The sequence below is a fragment of the Fistularia commersonii genome, chromosome 18 (assembly GCF_037954325.1).
Source record: "Fistularia commersonii isolate RoL2024-O1a breed Wild chromosome 18, RoL_Fcom_v1.0, whole genome shotgun sequence".
In the NCBI taxonomy this organism is placed as follows: domain Eukaryota; kingdom Metazoa; phylum Chordata; class Actinopteri; order Syngnathiformes; family Fistulariidae; genus Fistularia; species Fistularia commersonii.
In genome coordinates, this window is record NC_141301.1 from 1,702,017 (window position 1) to 1,720,170 (window position 18,154).

The 18,154-nt window shown below is 51.2% G+C and overlaps 1 protein-coding gene across 6 annotated transcripts in view; it reads right to left on the minus strand.

The window, feature by feature from the left end:
- The window catches only part of nectin1b (nectin cell adhesion molecule 1b), a 131,958-nt gene that overhangs the window by 89,579 nt on the left and 24,225 nt on the right, over window positions 1–18,154 (minus strand). The window lies entirely within an intron of this gene.

Genomic DNA, 18,154 nt, shown 5'->3' on the forward strand with positions numbered 1-18,154 from the left:
GGAAAGGGAAAATACTAGTCCATTGTTTTCCCCTCCCTCCGTGGAGGCTTTCATGTGTTTTCTGCGGGCAGCAGCCTGGCGATCGGACCTCCGGGTAAGGAAAAAAAAACAACAAATGAAGCAGATTCTCCAACCCCCGACAGGCCTTCGCCTTCAGATGGCGGAGAAGAGCCTTTATTTATTAAAGCTAACGCTACGCTAGTGACTCACAGCAACATCAACCTTACGCCAGTTTCTCTGAACTGCGCGTTACCGTATTTTGCGGACCATAAGGCGCACTGCATTATAAGCCGCACTATCAATGAACGGGTCTACTTTCGCACACAAGGCGCATCTTGTATATAAAGCAAAACCAACCGGTCTGTTTAGTCGAACTTCATTCATCTCGCTTTGTTCCCGCGGAAACTGTCTGGTCTTCTTTACTTGCCGCACCTGCTTGTTTCCTCCTCTGCCGTAGCATTGATTCATTCATGTTGAATTCTTCCGCGGCTGCTCTTTTCCCATCATCTGACTCAAGGATATCAATCGATAGCCTTGAGTTTGAATTCTGCTTTGTAAGCGTGTCTCTTAACAGGTGCCATTTATTAGGGTCCTAATAAATTCCGGACGATAAGCTGCGACTTTTTTCACTTAAACAAAGATGCGGATATGGATTTTTTTTTTGTGGGGGGGGGGGGGTTAACCAGCTTCACGCCGCAAAAACATTTATCCTCGTCACATCGGACCAATCAAATGACCGTGAAATTTTGAGTCCGTTCAACTCTGACACCCAAGATAGCGATCGGCTAGCCGGTGCGGCTAATATTGAGATTCCAGCCATTTGGCAGATGCTTTTATCCAAAGCGACTCACAAAAAGCGCAATTCAGTCACCAAATATCCAAAGTAGATGTGTAACACCATTACAAAAAATGGAGGTAAGCGCACTACATCCTGTTCTCTGATCTATGGTTGCCGGCGATAGCGGACACCTGAAGTTAGCGTGAGGTTGGAGCGCTACATAACTAGCTATCCAACGTCATCGGATGTTGCAACACGTACTTCGTCGCTCACCAAAGTAGCGCTGATACATTTTGACAGATGTTTGAGCGCAGTTTACCGCATAAAATTGGTTGGAGTAAGAATCCATACATAAGGCGCAGTGGATTTTTGAGAAAATTGAGGATTTTAAGTGCGAAAAATACAGGTGTACAGAGGAGGGACGGTGAATATGACGTGAAGACCAAGGACAGGAGAGACGAAGCTACGAAGAGGAGGGTTGATTGGCTGTGGAGACCCCAAAGGAAGCTGCCGGAAGATTATTACTTCCCTTTCGCAATTGTTTTTATATAAAAAATAGAGCTGTAGCTGACTCGCCGCGTCGAACCCTGATCCCCCCCCCACGCCGTCTCAGACACATCTCCGTTATCACGGCCTCTGATTTATGACCCGTCCCAGGTGAGGTCCGATAACGAACCGGTGTTTACAAGCGGCGGCGGCGGCCGTAATCGCCTCCGGGGGTCAGGTGAGCGGCCGCAGACCGGGAGGCTCCATTTTCAGAGTTAATCACCGAGGGAATCGGGTTGTAAAATAAAAAAAAACAGGAGGAAATATGTTGCGCTGCAAAAAAAAAAAAAGGGACCGCTCCAACGCCGCCGCTTTACAGGATTTCTACCGTGGCGGGACTTTACGCGAAATCCACGTTCGTCGGCCGAATTTATCTCCGAGCGGGTTTGTGGCGGCACTTCCTGTCTGCGACGGCACCGAAGGGAACGACTTCTGCCTGGAGAGCGGTTCATTAAAAAAAAAAAAAAAAAAAAAAAAAAAAAAAAAGAAAGTGACAACCTTTTGAAGTTCCTGAGTGCGAATCATCTTCCATTTCCTTCGGCCACGTCGACGGGACCCTCTCAGCGGAGATTAAACCGGAGGTTTGGGGATGACAGATTGATTTACTAATGCGCTCTGACAGGAGGGACCGGGGACCTTGTCGTCCGAACCTCCAGAAACACCTGTGTCCTTGCGGCGCCTCCGGGGCCGGCGCTTTAACCGCGCTTTGCCGCGGATTACCGGCGCCGGCGGCCGCGGCGAGATACTTCTGAAATGGCGAACGCAATTTACCGTGTGACAACACTAGTTAAAGTAGCATCTCTGGCCGGGGAGGAAGCCGGAGAACGGGGGCGGGAGTCGGTAAATATGTCCCGGAGCTCAACCTGCTAGAACAATGCTGGCAGAGTCCGACGCTTCCGACTCCCAGACGGCTAAATAAACAAATGAAAGCGGAGGAATAGGTGTGATTGTGCGGCCGAATCCTTCAAACCGATGTTCCCTGTCGTTTTTTACGTGTCTGAGCGTACCGTCCGAGTGACCGTTAAAGTGCTTTTATGAGGTGATTCAGTCCGCCGGCGATGAAAAAGACAAAAATGATGTTCGTGACCAGCGGATATTAAAATATGTATTTTAACTGTGGCTTAACGTGGAGTGCCAACAAAACCGAAACAACTGAAAACCCAAATTTTGAAAATTGGTTACTCGGCGCTCTCGGCACCATCGATCCCGTGAGGGATCTTTGGATGACATTTGACGCTTGAGGTCGTCCATCTTCCGCTTGGCGACGGGTTTTGCGGAGCGGATCTTTCTCTCTCCAAAAAGAAACAAAGAAAAAAATCTCACACGGTTCCACCGTTTTTTTTCTTTCCTCCCGCCGTCCGAGTCACCATCAAAATGACGACGGTCGGAGGAAAGTGAGGAAATTCAAGTCCAGTTGCCACGATAAGAAGGATTTTAAATTCTGTTTGCACATTCTCCCTTTGTTTTTGCCATGATTGTGAGGAGTTAGCACCTGCTAGCTAGCTTCACCGCGGCTAAAACACCATTGGCAGCACGTAAGGACGCTATCAATTACGATAATTAGCTTCGTCTGCTGCATTAGCTGCATTTGCTGTATTAGCTGCATTAGCTGCATTATCTGTGTTTGCTGCATTAGCTGTGTTTGCTGCATTAGCTTAATTAGCTGCATTATCTGAGTTTGCTGCATTAGCTGTGTTCGCTGCATTAGCTTAATTTGCTGCATTAGCTGCATTTGCTGCGTCTGCTGCATTAGCTGCGTTTGCTGCATTAGCTTAATTAGCTGCATTATCTGAGTTTGCTGCATTAGCTGTGTTTGCTGCATTAGCTTAATTTGCTGCATTAGCTGCATTAGCTGCATTTGCTGCGTCTGCTGCATTAGCTGCGTTTGCTGTATTAGCTGCGTTTGCTGCATTAGCTTAATTAGCTGCATTATCTGAGTTTGCTGCATTAGTTGTGTTTGCTGCATTAGCTTAATTTGCAGCATTAGCTGCATTAGCTGCATTTACTGCGTCTGCTGCATTAGCTGCGTTTGCTGTATTAGCTGCGTTTGCTGCATTAGCTGTGTTTGCTACATTAGCTGCATTAGCTCCATTATCTGTGTTTGCTGCATTAGCTGTGTTCGCTGCATTAGCTTAATTTGCTGCATTAGCTGCATTTGCTGCGTCTGCTGCATTAGCTGCGTTTGCTGCATTAGCTTAATTAGCAGCATTATCTGAGTTTGCTGCATTAGTTGTGTTTGCTGCATTAGCTTAATTTGCAGCATTAGCTGCATTAGCTGCATTTACTGCGTCTGCTGCATTAGCTGCGTTTGCTGCATTAGCTTAATTAGCAGCATTATCTGAGTTTGCTGCATTAGTTGTGTTTGCTGCATTAGCTTAATTTGCAGCATTAGCTGCATTAGCTGCATTTACTGCGTCTGCTGCATTAGCTGCGTTTGCTGTATTAGCTGCGTTTGCTGCATTAGCTGTGTTTGCTACATTAGCTGCATTAGCTCCATTATCTGTGTTTGCTGCATTAGCTGCGTTTGCTGCATTAGCTACGCTTGCTGCATTAGCTGCATTAGCTGCCTTTGCTGTATAAGCTGCATTAGCTGCATTAGCTGTGTTTGCTGCATTAGCTGCATTAGCTCCATTATCTGTGTTTGCTGCATTAGCTGCGTTTTTCTGCATTAGCTGTATTAGCTGCATTACCTGCATTAGCTGCGTTTGCTGTATTAGCTGCGCTTGCTGCATTAGCTAAATTAGCTGCATTATCTGAGTTTGCTGCATAATCTGTGTTTGATGCATTAGCTGCGTTTGCTGTATTAGCTTAATTTGCTGCATTAGCTGTGTTTGCTGCATTAGCTACATTTGCTGTATTAGCTGCATTATCTGTGTTTGCTGCATTAGCTACGTTTGCTGCATTAGCTGCATGAGCTGCATTAGCTGCCTTTGCTGTATAAGCTGCATTAGCTGCATTAGCTGTGTTTGCTGCATTAGCTGCGTTTGCTGCATTAGCTTAATTAGCTGCATTAGCTGCGTTTGCTGCATTAGCTGCATTATCTGTGTTTGCTGCATTAGCTGTGTTTGCTGCATTAGCTGCGTTTTTCTTTATTAGCTGTATTAGCTGTATAAGCTGTGTTTACTTCATTAGCTGCATTAGCAATGTTCGCTGCATTAGCTACATCACATCCAAGTCACACTGCCAAATCATCTGCATCTGAATCAAAATATCTTATCGATTTCATATGGAATCGAAACAGAACTCTGTATAAAAATAAAGAACAAATCAGCGAAAAATGAAAAGAACGGTAAAGACGGAAAGAGAGAAAGAAAAATAAAGACGTATATAATAGCACGGACGACATCGCAATGTGTTCAGGTCGGATTCTAACGTTGCAGACTTCCCGTACGCTAACCGCTAGCGGTGCGCAACTGCAGCTTGGAGGGACCCGTGGCCCCCGACCCCCTCCTGAGAAGGTCCGGGGCCCGGAGGACTCCTCGGGGGCGGCGGAGCTGTAATTACAGACCTGAGCTGCAGCGCGACGGAAGACCTATTCACGCAGGAAGCGCACAGAAGTGTATATTTTTCTTTTTCCCCCCTCGTGGGGCCGGGGGTGGAGCGGGCCGAGGCGCAGAGGGGGAAATAACAGATAAACAAATCGGCGCGATGCAAAGCCGGAGAAGAAGGCGGTTCCGGTTTGAGGCCGACGTGCTTTGTCACTTCACTTCCCGCTGCTTTGTTCCTCCAGGAGAGGCGTGGGGGAGGGGGCGGAGCCTCCGCACACCGAGGGCGAGTTCCTGCCTGCCCGCCGCCGCCGCACTCACAAAACCTGATTTCAGGAGGAAGCGAAGGGGACGACGAACAAAGCGGGATTTAAAGACGGGTTCGGATCGTAGCAGGTGATCGGAGCGCATGAAGAGCGCCGCCGCAACAGCTCTCGCGGCGTCCGATAGCAAGAAGCTCCCGTCGTTTTTAAATCTGCCGTTCGGGACGACGAGCCGTTTAACATTTGCCTCACGCCGCCGCCGCCGCTAAGAAAGCGAGAGCGGCGTTAAAAATACACCGCCGCCGCCGCCCATCTGCTGCCTCCCGCGTAAATCCAGACCCGGATAAAACAATAACAACGCCATAAAACCCTCAAATTGGAACACGGGCCGGCGTTTCGCCCTCCCGAAGACGTTTGTTTTCCATAAACAGCTGCTCTTTGGCAGCTCCGCCGGCCGCCGACACGCCGGCCTTTATTTACCTACTTATTTATTCCTTTGCATCTGCGCGTTTTTCGAAAGACGCTTGGAACCGCAGATAAAGACAGATAAAGTTTTTATCTGCAGATAAAGCTCGCCTCGAGTGTTTTGCGGGTTTTGTGGGTTCGTCCCGCTCGGGATCTTCGGACTTTTCGATATAAAATAGCGTTTGGGTGTCGGGATGATGGTAGCTCCGCCGCTTTCGATGTTCGGGATTAACATTTCACCGGTCGAGGGGGCGGAGCCTATGTGCATCCGCCGCTCCGAGACGCCCTTTTGGGGGTTTATTAGGTTTTTCAGCGGCGTGATGGAAAGCGGAGCGATGCAGGAAAAGGAAAAGAGAGAAAGAGCCAGAGGGAGAAAAGAGGAGGACGAGAGATATAAAGCCGGATAAACCGGGAGATGAGAGAGAGAGAGGGAGGGAAAAAGAGAAAGAGGGCAGATCCAGTGTAAACACTCCTCCTCCTCCTCCCTCGCTTACTGTTAAACTAAACAAGGCCGTCGCAGTTTCGGTCCGACGGCGCAGAATAAACAGCGGTGACGTTACCTGGCCGGACGGCGGGATGACATCATCCCTGAAACCAGACGGCGAGCGGCTGTTAGCGGACAAAAAGCCCAGGGTGTGTGTGTGTGTGTGTGTGTGTGTGTGTGTGAAGGGGGGGGTCGGGTGAATGAGTGACTGAGCGCTTTTTGGTGAAACTGTAAACAGATAAGGCGGCGAAACGACCCGGCGGGTCGATGTGCGGAGCAGCTGGAGGCGGCGGGGGGTTTCGCCCTCGCCGTCCGGGGGGCGGAGACTCCCCGCTGACCCGACGACACGCCCGCCGCTAAATAATGCAGCGGCGCTCCATTAGGACAGCTGTCGACACATTAATACACAATGAGTAAGTAAAAGAAGAGGGGGGGGGGGGGGGGGGTCACATGACAGGAAGTCAGGTGACCTGCAGGTAGAGAATGTGTCGATGTCGTGGCGTTCAGATTAAAAAGATGAGTGACATAAATGTGATGTACAGGACAGGAGGTTGCAGGTGTGTGTGTGTGTGTGTGTGTGTGTGTGTGTGTGTGTGTGTGTGTTTGGGAGGCAGTGAGAGTGACATGCAGCGGGTCAGACGTGGCGAGCAGATTACAGCACTCAGGATATTAAAGCGGACGCCGCCACCGCCGCCGCCGCCACACCTCCCTGCAGGGAAGGGAGTGTGGTCGAAGGATTAGCGCTAGCTAGCACGCGGGCGCCGCGCACAGGTCGCCGCGCCGACGGCCATGACGGCGCTGGCGCCGCCGCCTCAGAAAAGCGTCCTCCGGTTTACATACGACCTCCAGATTATCACCCGGATTAGGATGATTGGGCGTAAACGTGTGATTACAATTGTTTTTAATTTATTCGCGATGGAAGACGACCTCTGGGCGGAAGGTCAGTGGGCGGGGCTTAAACTTTGAAAAATGAGATTATCGCCGTTTCGGATTATTTAATCCCCAATCGCCTCCACCTGCCTGTACGCTCAAACAGAGCTACTGTGACGAAACACACACACACACACACACACACACACACCATTTCATCCATCCATCATATAGAAGCAGATCACGGTGCTTTTTTTCTGTTTTATATTCACTTCTCTGTGTTGAATGAGTGTAAAGCCCTGCCAAAGAAGTGCTGAGAAAAAAAACCTCGGCCCCTGGACGTCCGTGCGCCTCAAATCCTCCGCCGCCTCCATCTGTTCCATTGTCCGCCGTCGGAGATAAATCCTGCGCGGACGCCGCCGCCGGCTCTCGCGGAGATTCCCTCGCAAACAACACGCCGTGGACGACAACGACCAAAACAACGACGATGATGATGATGATGTGGAGATCTCGCTGGATCAGCGCAAATCCATCCAAGGTGACCTTTGGAAGCGGCGGCGTTTGAAACGCCTGATGCATCATTTCCTGTTATTTACTCCTATTTCGGGGCGTCGTCTTGGTGTGACCGGTTGGCTTATTAAACCCAGAAATGAAGGAGGCGCCATCAATATTTGATTCCAGCCACCGGAGACTTCCTGCCCTGGCCGGCGCAGATTTTCTCGAAAGAAATTAAACTTGTGCATATCATACATTTTTTAAAGATGTGCGTGGGAGGAGGAGGAGGGGGGGGGGCAGGAAGTGGCCGTCATCAAAGAGCATCTCTAATTGTTGGGATGTAAACAAGGACGGAGCTAAGAACGCAACGCTACGCCTGCGCTACCCGTTACTTCTGCACTAGCATGCGCGTTAGCATACATGTGACCCCCCCCCCCTCCCTACCACAGTCAGGATTGCTCAGAATCACCACGGAGACGAACCGGCTCACGGGAATGGGGGACGCCGCCCTTCGCCCTCGCCGCATCCCGTAATGTCGACGGTGTCGCACGGACACGGCGAAAAGGTTCCGGCGCGGCGCGCTAGCTAGAAATAGCGCGCCCCCGCCCGCCCCCCTCTCCCCGCACACACACACCGGAGGGATTAATATGCAGGGGTTGTTTACGCCGATGAAAAAGTCAGATACACCGTCGGTGTTATCAAAATGCTGTTATTGAGCTAATCGCTAACAGCGCTAAGGCATGCACATCCTTAATGAGCGTTCTCCGCCGCAGAGGAGGAGGGCGCAGATGGCCGGCGGCGAGCCGGGGTGAAAAAGCGCCTCGCCGAATATTCCGCGAGCTGCGAACGCGTTCGATCGCGGCGGGGGAAAATGAAAAAAGACGAGGCGCGGCGTCGACGGCGGCGTGGGAACGCCAGCGCCGCCGCTCCGCGCCAAGTTCCCCCTTTTTCATGTGTGTTTTCACCATAAATCTCCGCGAGGCCCGAGCGGTTCTCGGCGGCGCTCCGAGACCGGGGGCCGCGCCATTTCCTAAACCACGACCGCAGGCCTGCTTTCTTTTTTCCGAGGCGAGCGCGGCTCCGTGTTCCACATACATAGAACCCTTGGAATGCTCGCCGCATCGCCGGACCGCGTTCATATTCCGCTGCATGTGCGCTCCAGCTGCGACCGGGTATTGTCTTTCCCGCCGGGGCTCGGCGGGAAACACAAAGCGTTTCTCACAGCCCTCCTCGCGCCTCGCCGTGCGCCCGAGGGGCCCTCGGCGCCGCGGCGCGTCCCTCCGGGGTGGAGGAAGCGGCGTTTCTGTCCGAAAACGGCTCGCCGCCGCCGGAGGTTAGGATTCGCCTTTCGAAGCGACGCGTTCCCAGATGCTGGAAGCTGGGAGCCGCGAAGAGCCGGTCGGGGCTGAAAGCTGAGCCGGGGGTCGCTACGGACACCGGCGGAGGTTCAAAGAACTCTTGGAGGTGTGTGTGTGTGTGTGTGTGTGTGTGTGTGTGTGTGTGTGGAAGGGGAAAAGTCGAGATCCACCATGAGAAGAAAACGGGACGAGGAGGTGATCCATCAAAACAATCACACTCTTCACTCTTCTTCAGTTGATGGCTTCACCGTGGGTGGGCTGCGGTGTGTGTGTGTTCGTGTGTGTGTGTGTGTGTGTGTGTGTGTGTGTGTGTTAAGGGGGGGAGGGGCCTCAGGAAATGAACTCATAGTGGTTCCTCTCTCTTCTAACGTGGTTCCACAGATTCATTATCTCCACCGCTAATCCTGCACTCAGGCTGTGTGTGTGTGTGTGTGTGTGTGGGGGGGGGGCTATCTCAACTGTGATTGGATGAGAGACCACCATGGATCCGTCACAGGGTCACATGGAGAGACTTACAACAATTTAGGGTCTCCTGCATGTTTTTGGACTGCGGGAGAAACCCGGAGAGTTAAGGAGGAACCCCGTGCAGGCGGAGGCGCTAACCGCTAACCGCTAACTGCTAACCGCTAACATGCCTAAAGGTGGCAAGAGAGCGGAGGGCACTGCAGGCCCGAGTTAGAAGGGCGGCCGGACTGTAGGCTCTGGAGATGGAGGCGCTCGGCAGAATGGAAAGAGAGGAGAAAACACACACTCTCACACACACACACACACACACACACACACACACTGCTAATCCCAATAGTGCATTAGCATTGATCACAGGCGGCGAAGGCAGATTCAGCAACTCAATTAGTCCGTATTGAAATCACTGTCACTCACTGAGGAACGAGGGCGTTCGGGAAAATACGCCAGGTTTTTTTTTTTTTTCTTTTTAAGCCGGTCGGAGGCGGAGGAGGATGATTTTCGCCGATGAACCGCCGCGGAAAGAAGGCATGAGTCGGATCTCCTCCGGCGCGAACAGCGGGTTCCCGGAGGCTCCCGCGTCGGCGCCCGTCCGGCCCTCGCCGCTTCCCGGCCCTCCGGCCGCCGATTGTTCGACGTGACTGACAGGCGCTGATCAAAAGCGCCGCAGGACGGGCGTCCGGCCTCACCCGTCGAGCCGGCGGCGCCGGCCATCTTGGCGAGATCAATGGCCCCCTTAAAGCCTCACGCTGGCTCTTGTTATACATTTCTTTAAATCGCAGATAACCTTTGACCTTCGCGCATCATCTCCGCCCACCCGCCGCTTTCTCCTCCTCCGGTCGCCTCGCGGAAAAGGACGTCCGGAATAAAAACGTTGACGGGATCGCGGTGCATTTTCGCTTCTTCTCGCTCCTTCTTCGTCCCCCCCCCCCCCTTCAGAGGCTCGGTGTCATCATCGCTTCTCCGCACGCCGGTAAAAATAACTGCGAAAGCCCGGCTGCCCAATGAAGCTCCGCCGGAGGATTATGGATCATTAAAGAGATGTTTGAAGTTCATTTGAAGGCTCTCGAGAAGAAAAAAAAAAAGTTTTCCCGAATCACACAATCCGTGGCGTCATGGCAACAACAGGCCGACTCTTGCCGCTTCCTGGTTTTTTGGTTTTGTTTTTGAAGGGGGCCTCTGGAGGCAGGACGGCGTGATCCCCTCCTATTAACTCGAGTTTGGCCGAGGGTGCGAAAGGACGACGCTCCCGACCTCTTGCTTCTCCGCTAATAACATCACGGCCGGATGTCCTCGGGACACCGGAACCCGTCCATCGTCTCAAAACTGAAAGGTATCTTTTGGTCTCCAAGGGGCGGTATGCTTCGCCCATAGCGCTCCTCCCTTCACCATCACCGTTGCGCTCCCTGTTTTCAGGGTTCTCCAAATCCTTCCGTCACAAGCGCACCCGGTTAGCGCCTTAGCGGTGGCGTCGGGCGTTTCTGCTCGGAGACAAGGACCAAGGGTACGAGCTCTGACCCCTCTTCCTGCTCCCGCCCGAAGGCGCCTGTCGGCTAACTCGGACTTCGATTGACGCCGTGGGTTTGGCTAACAAGCAAACAAGCTATCAAGGCTAACAAGCTAACAAACAGGCAAATGAGCTATCAAGAAACCGGTCTGGGTTCAGGGTACTTCCTGGAACAACTCAATGGCGCTTCTCCCATTGGGCGGTTTAAATAAATGAGGTTAACCGCACCTGCGGGGCGGAGGTAACGTAAAATGTGACCGGACAGGATCTTGAAGCGGAACGCGGCGCGTCCTCGCACCGACCCGCTAGCGTCGGCGCCGGCGGCCCGAGCCGTCCGCTCGTGACGGCGTCACCCGTGTCCCCTGTTGACGCAACGTCTGGGTAAACAGCCGCTGTCATTGGGTGACAGCTGCAGCCACAGCTGGTCACTCTGATCAGCCGGCTAAACTCTGGTTTACCCCATCACACACACACACACACACACACACACACACACACACACACACTCTCTGCCAAGGCTAACATTCTCAAACACAACTGAGTCCATTTACAAAATGACAGTGATGCAGTTCTGCGGTCCAGACGAGGAGCGGAGGACGGCTCCACGGTGACGACGTATCGTCACGGCAACAATGGCCGCCGCCGCCGTCAAAAACTGCATTCTTGCCTTCGGCGCAGTCAAGAGAACCCGTCGCCTCGATGGATTCCCAAACTGTTACTTCCTGTCTGAACGAAGGGAAGCGCAGAGATGCTCCCGCCGGAGTTTCCGCCCCTCGTCTTCGCCCAATAGGGCGCCGCCTCGCCGGCGTTCACGAGTCCTCATGCTAATCTTCTGCGCCGCATCAGCGTGGAGCGATGACAGCGACTGACGCGACCGCAGAATATTTCTCCGAGCGGACGGACCAGACCGAACCCTACATTCTTGGCCCGCGGCGCCCGAACGCAGCGCCGGCTCCCTCGTGGCGTGAGGAAGTCAAATCCGTCGATTTCAGCGCTAGCGGTTGGTTCCAGCGAGCTCGAACCCGAGGGGGACCGGATACGTCACGGAGCGGCGGCGGCGGCGGGGCCGGGTCAGGCCGGCGCGACCCGGACTCGCCCTCGACCCCTCATGCATGTCGGACGGCGGCGGGGGTTCTGATCTTAGGACAGGAACAATAAGAACCGAACCACTTTGTCAATATTTCATCACGCCGTCGCGTCTGAGGTGTAAATGCGCCGTTTGATGTGAGACGGGAGACGCGCCTGAATTAATTCGTCCCTCCGTCGGTCGACATGGAGGTTCTGACGAGGCCGGCGGACGGCGGGTCGGACGAGCGCAACCAAAGCGCACTTTACCGCATTTAGACGGAATGCGCCTTTTGTTTCCGGCCTCGCCGGCGATCAGAGACGCCGGGTTCCGAGGGATTCGGGGAAACGCGGGAGCGGGCGAGCCGCAATTACCGGCGTATTGTACTCCTATTCCCAAAACTGTTGGGCAATTATTGTGTTCAACATTATTTCACCGCTTCCTCCTTTTTTTGAAACGCAATTTACTTTATGAATATGAATGTAGCGTCCTGATTCAAATTCTGTTGTTGTTGAGAGGAGAGAGGGGAGGAGGAGGGGCTGTTAAATATTTATGTCCACATCCCCGAGCTACGAGCGCATCTCGCCTGGCTGCACTAAAATGAAACGTGCTGTGACCCAGTTAGGAGATGCCACGCCGACAGACTAGCCGAGCGGAAAGGACCGCGGCCGCCGCCGATCTTTATCGCCGGTTTGTCCCGGCGCGGAGCAAGATCTCCGTTTTAACGCCGCCTGATTAGGAGGGAGGAGGGCGGCTCCTCTGAAACCCGGGCGCTGTTGCGCTAGCGCCGCGAGGCTAGCGGGTCCGGACAGGCCCGGGTTCGTTTGCGGAGTTTCTTTTCCCTTCCGCGCGAAACCGGTACGCCCAAACTCACGCTCCCGGACCTCCTCGGCCGGCGAGGGGGAAGCGAGGAAAACCAGCCCCGCCATCAGAAACGCCTCCGGAACTCCCGGGGAGCCGACAAAAGAGGCGGCTAGCGCGCTAAACCCCGGTTGGAGTTAGTATTCGTGTCGCTCATGCGTGTCATCCCTCATCAGGCGGGCCGCCGCCGCCGCCGTCAGAAGCTCTCGGAGCGCCGACGTGTTTTTTTTTTTATTTTTTGTGATCATCTCCCTCACGACGGGACGTGTTTGACGAGGGGAGGAGGAGCGAGCGCCGGTTGTTAGCTTACGGCGTTCTTTGGAAGTCTTGCCACCGAACCATGAGATCTGCATCGCACGTGCCCGAACAGCAACCAGCGGCGGCAGAAATGCTCATACGGCATGGAAGCATAGTGTGTGTGTGTGTGTGTGTGTGTGTGTGTGTGAAGGAGCTGCAACAAAAGCTATCAACCTGGCCATTATGTCTCCTTTATATAAAGGGAATCTCAAAAAAAAAAAATAAGGTTGACGTTGACAAAGAGTCCTTTTAAAATCCCCATGGTGACTTCCTGCTCGTGCATTCACACACACACACACACACACACACACACCCTGTCTGTAAAAATACCCCCAAAAAACCCCGTTGCTCTGACTCTTAGCGATGGTCTGACTCAATCGAGCGAAGGCGAGTTTTCGTTTCCTTTTTAGAAGCACTTCCTGTTCCATGCGGCAAATCAGCGCGCCGCCATCCGAATCCTTCGAAACAACCAGGCGACTTTTACGTTTCCCGACATTTCGGATCGGTTGTTTTGTTTCCGTTCATGTGGTCATGTAACGGAAACTCCAACGCTCCCGTGATCTTGAAAAAAATATATTCGTTCGTTTACGAACGCGTGCTAGCGGCGATGATTAGCCGATCGCACGCTGGGATTCGCGCAATCGTTGGGTTTTCGCCGTCGAAGGTCGTTATCTGCGAGGAGAGGAACCGGCTGACATCTGAGCTCCCGCTCCCTCCGTCCAGCCCGTGGCCGCCGTCTTATGTCCGCAGGAGCGGCGGCGATGGTTATCGCCGCCGCTATTCGTCTTCAAGGACCGAGCGGAGATGCCCTTGGATCGGCCGGCGTCTCAGAAAGCCCCATTAATCCAAACTTGTCGCACAACGACTTCAAATTGAAGAAATCTCGGCGGCTCGGCTGCAGATCGACGCGCAAAACAGCACGTCGGAAGCCGGACGTGGATTCTGGAGAACCGATTCGACGTTCTCCACTCAAAATGAACAGTTCGTCTTGAACTGAACTACGATTTTTTTTTTTTTCCCGCAGTCCGAAAACAAATAGGTAGCCTCGACTCGTTTACCCCGTGATCGACGGGCTCGGGTTAAGCCCCGCCTCTTGCCCCGATGTCAGCGCCGATTGGCTCCCGTCCCCCCCGACGCCGCCTCTTTGCTGGATAAGCATTAAAATATAATGAATGAATGAATAATTTTGTTGTTTCTTGTCAATACCGAAGCAGCTCGATACGGCGGGAGTGGAAATAAAATGGCTGCTCAGCATTAATGCATGCAGAGGTGTGTGTGTGTGTGTGTGTGTGTGTGTGTGTGTGTCCTCTCTGTGATGCATCAGCGTCCTTGCCTGCCCTTGCCGGGCTTGAGCACCCCTGAGGTTTGACCCTGATACGTTGACATGGCTGCCGCCGCCGCCGCCGCCTAATCGACCAATCAGCTGAGAGCAAACAAAACAAACAAACGACCCCGCCGCTCTCCGACAAATCAGATGGAAGCGCCGCGACAAATATCGGGAGACTTGTCGGACGGCGGGGATTTAAGGGACAGCGGTCGTTGGTTCATTAGCACCGTACTTAGCCTGCGCTTGGATTGGCTGGAGCCAATCACAGCTGGCGAGAGGCGGGGTTTGCTGTCAATCACGCAGCCGCATGCAGACACCACCGACCAATCACACATCGCCTCCGATGAATCTCCCGCAGGTTTTTTCGGGGGCGGGATTGCGGGAAACAAAGATGGCCGCCGTCCCCGAAATTGCTTCCCGAAGAAAATCGCTTATTAAAAAAAAATACAAAAACGCGCATTGAAGCGATTTATCTTTTTCACTCAGCGCTTTCTATTTAATTCTGGATGTCTTTTAAGTCTTATTTATATTCACACCCATATTTATTGATACTTTGCCGTGACGCAAGAATTAAAGTAGATCTTATTTTAAATCCAGCCCTGTGCGTTTTAGGACGCCGGTCGGTTGTCACGAACACGCCTCGCCGCCGCCGCCGCCGCCGCCGCCGCCTTCTTCGCACGCCACTTTTTTTTTCCCTCTCTCTGCTTCTACAAGTCCCCGACACCTTAAAGGTCAGCCGAGTCCGAATTTGAAACGAGGGGGTGAAATAAGCCTGACAGCGGCCTGGATTTCCAAAAGTACCGCGGCGATGTCACGGAAGTACACAACTGTGCTGTTTTATATAGATATATTTATACATGGAATTTTTTTTTTTTTTTTTTTTTCTTTTTCCCCCCACGGGCTTAAGCGAGCAGAAAGAGACGAGGAGAGCGAGAAATTGAACGAGAGAGAGAGGAAAGAAGAGTGGGATCGGACGGAGAGCGGACCGACAGCTGGGCCGCCATATCAAATGGGGAATGTGAGAGGGAAAGGCTTGTTTTACCCCCCCGCCGCCCCGCCGCCCTCCAGCCCATCAAATTTTCATCCGAACCGCCGCTCGCCGAGGCGGCGGGAAACATCCTTGAGCGGCGGCGGAGTCCAGAAAGAGGAGGAAAAAAAAAAAAGAAAAGAAAAGGAGGCTTATTTATAGAGTGAATTCATTAAGCTAATTAAGAGGCGTTGAAGGTCTGTCAGGTGGAACGTGTGTTTCTCCACAGTTATTTATTTATACGGATATGAATAAAAATATATTTTTTTAATTTATTTATTTTTTTAATTAATTTATTTTATTTTTATTTTTTCCAATTCGATGCTGCTAGCCCAAGTGCCCCCCCCACCTCCCCCTCCTTTTTTTCTGATTCTGATATTCTAACAGCGATGCTTCTGACCGGCCCGAAGGTCAAAGGTCGTCACCTCGGGGTTATTTCGGCGCGAAATCCTAGCGATTCCGTTAATCCATCACTAAAACAGCCAACACCAACTCACCATCAAGAAGGTAGTTTAGGGACAATCAAGGGAAAAAAGAAAAAGATTGTAAGACAAAAAGTTTTTACCCGAGACGGCTCGTCGAAATAAATTTGACAAAACCCCAAACACTTGAAGCTCACATGCAGTACGCTGCGATAAAGCCTTTTTTTACCCACCATTTTTCACCACTTTACTTATTTTTTCTTTCAACATAGTTATCTTTTTATACTTCTAGATGTTATTTATATATTTTTACGTTTTTTAAATATTTTTATATATTTTTTAGATATATTTTCTGATATTACGATATGTTTTTTAAATATATATTTTTAAATTGTTATATATTATTTAGATATAATCTTTAATATTATCATGTATTTTTATGTATTTTTAGATATATTTTTCAATATTATTACATAATTTATAAATATATATTTTAAAATTATCATATATTATTTAGATAAAATTTTCATTATTATGTATTATGTATCTATTATAAAAATAGATATATTTTTATAAAATTTTATATGTAATCTTTAATATTATCATATAATTTTTAGATATATATTTTTAAATTAGTACATATTATTTAGATATAATTTTTAATATTATTATATAGTTTTAGATAAAATATTTTTATAATATATTTTTTAGATATATATTTTTAATATTGTATCTTTTTAGATGCATATATTTTTTTTTCAGATATAAATGTTTATATTTTTGATAATATTGAGGTTGCTAATGTTGCATTGTTGTGTTTTGTCCTACTTTTGATTTTTTATTTTTTTTTTCCCACTGAATCTGAAAGCTTCCATCTCTAAATTTCATCGAATCCTTGAAAAGGAGGATCACATGTGACCAAGTGATCATGTGACCGGGTCCAAACAGCGGCGGTTAGCAGTTTCACTTCGGAGTCGGACAGGAAATCACGATTTTAAGAAAAATCCCGCGTGCGTTTTTTTTAAAGCTGTAGTTCCGTTTTATCGTTTTAAATGTTTTAGCGAAAGCCTCCCTGCTGGCAGGTGTGTTTTCCTTTCCCGCTCTGTCGTCACACACGCCCGTCTGCAGGCCGTTCACTTTCCCGAAACGCTCCCTCGCCATCAGGGGATCAAACCGCGGGTTTAAGAGCTTCACTTCTGGCGGGTCACATGACCGTCTGCACCAGCGGTGGAAATGGCGTGAACAAAAGCGAGGCTTTGCATGTGCGGCCTCTTCCTTTAACCTCCCCTGGGGTAAAAACACGGCGAGCTCATAATAGCAACTCCATGGAAGGAACCACTTTCCTCAAGACGGGGGGGGGGTTTGTTGTAAATAAAAAGGGGGTCGCGGTCTGCGGCGCACCTGGTCCGCCGCTCCTGCAGATGCACTTAGCAGATGCGCCCCTGCGAGGGGGGGGTTTAAGGCTAAAGCGGAGGGGGGTCGGCGGCCCGCGGCGCGGAGAATAATAAAATATAAAGCAGTTTTTTGTTTTTTTTTTCCCGGGAGAAAACAAAAAAAAACACTGCGAGATCGCGTTGGATATAAAATAAGAATGAAAAGAAATTGAAACAAAATACGGGGACGGGATGAAGCTATTTCACGGACTTCGCTGTCGGAAAAACGGGGATGTTTTCTTTAAAGAAATAACAAACCCGTTAAAAAAAAAAAAGAGAATAAGCCACGCGTTCAAGGTCTGAAGCGCGAGTTTGTATTTACATTTGTGACGTTCCCGCGCTGAAGGATTTCTTTTTTTTTTTAAAAGACGCGACGGGAAAACCGGGTATTTATAAAGAGCTCCGTTCTGAGGAGGTTCGTGCCGGAGGAAAGAACAACAAAACGCCATCGTAGCTCAGAGCGCCGCCTCGCTCGAGGGCACTTCGGCACGAGGACGCCGGCGGTTGATCCGGTAAATCCCGATTGGAAGAGCAGGTTAGACGAGCGTCGGCGAACTCCCTCCGAGTCCGACGGTCGCTCCGTGTTTTGTTTTCGTGGACGTCGGGGTCGGAGGCACGTATAATTTCTACACGTTCTGCTAACCGCGACTCGGCCACGATGACAGGCTTGGAAACCCCGGCGTCTCGCGAACAGGCTTTTTCGGGTTTGACGGTCGCTCGGCGCTCGTCCCCTGTCATTATCCACGGAGGAGGGAGGAAAAAAAGAAAAGGGAAGCGGATCCAACCATCTGCATCTGACGGGGGAAGCGAGCCGAGCTTTAATGGAGCTGCTGGGGGCGGCGGCGGCGGCGGCGGCGGCGGCGGCGCAACACCTTCCTCTTCGCTCGCTTCCCCCCCTCTCTGCTCCGAGCCCCTTTTATCTAAACCACATGGCTTCGCCGGGAGGCTTTCCAAGGCCGTCGCGAGGCAACAACGCTCTTCCTGGATACCTGAACTGTCGACGCGCGG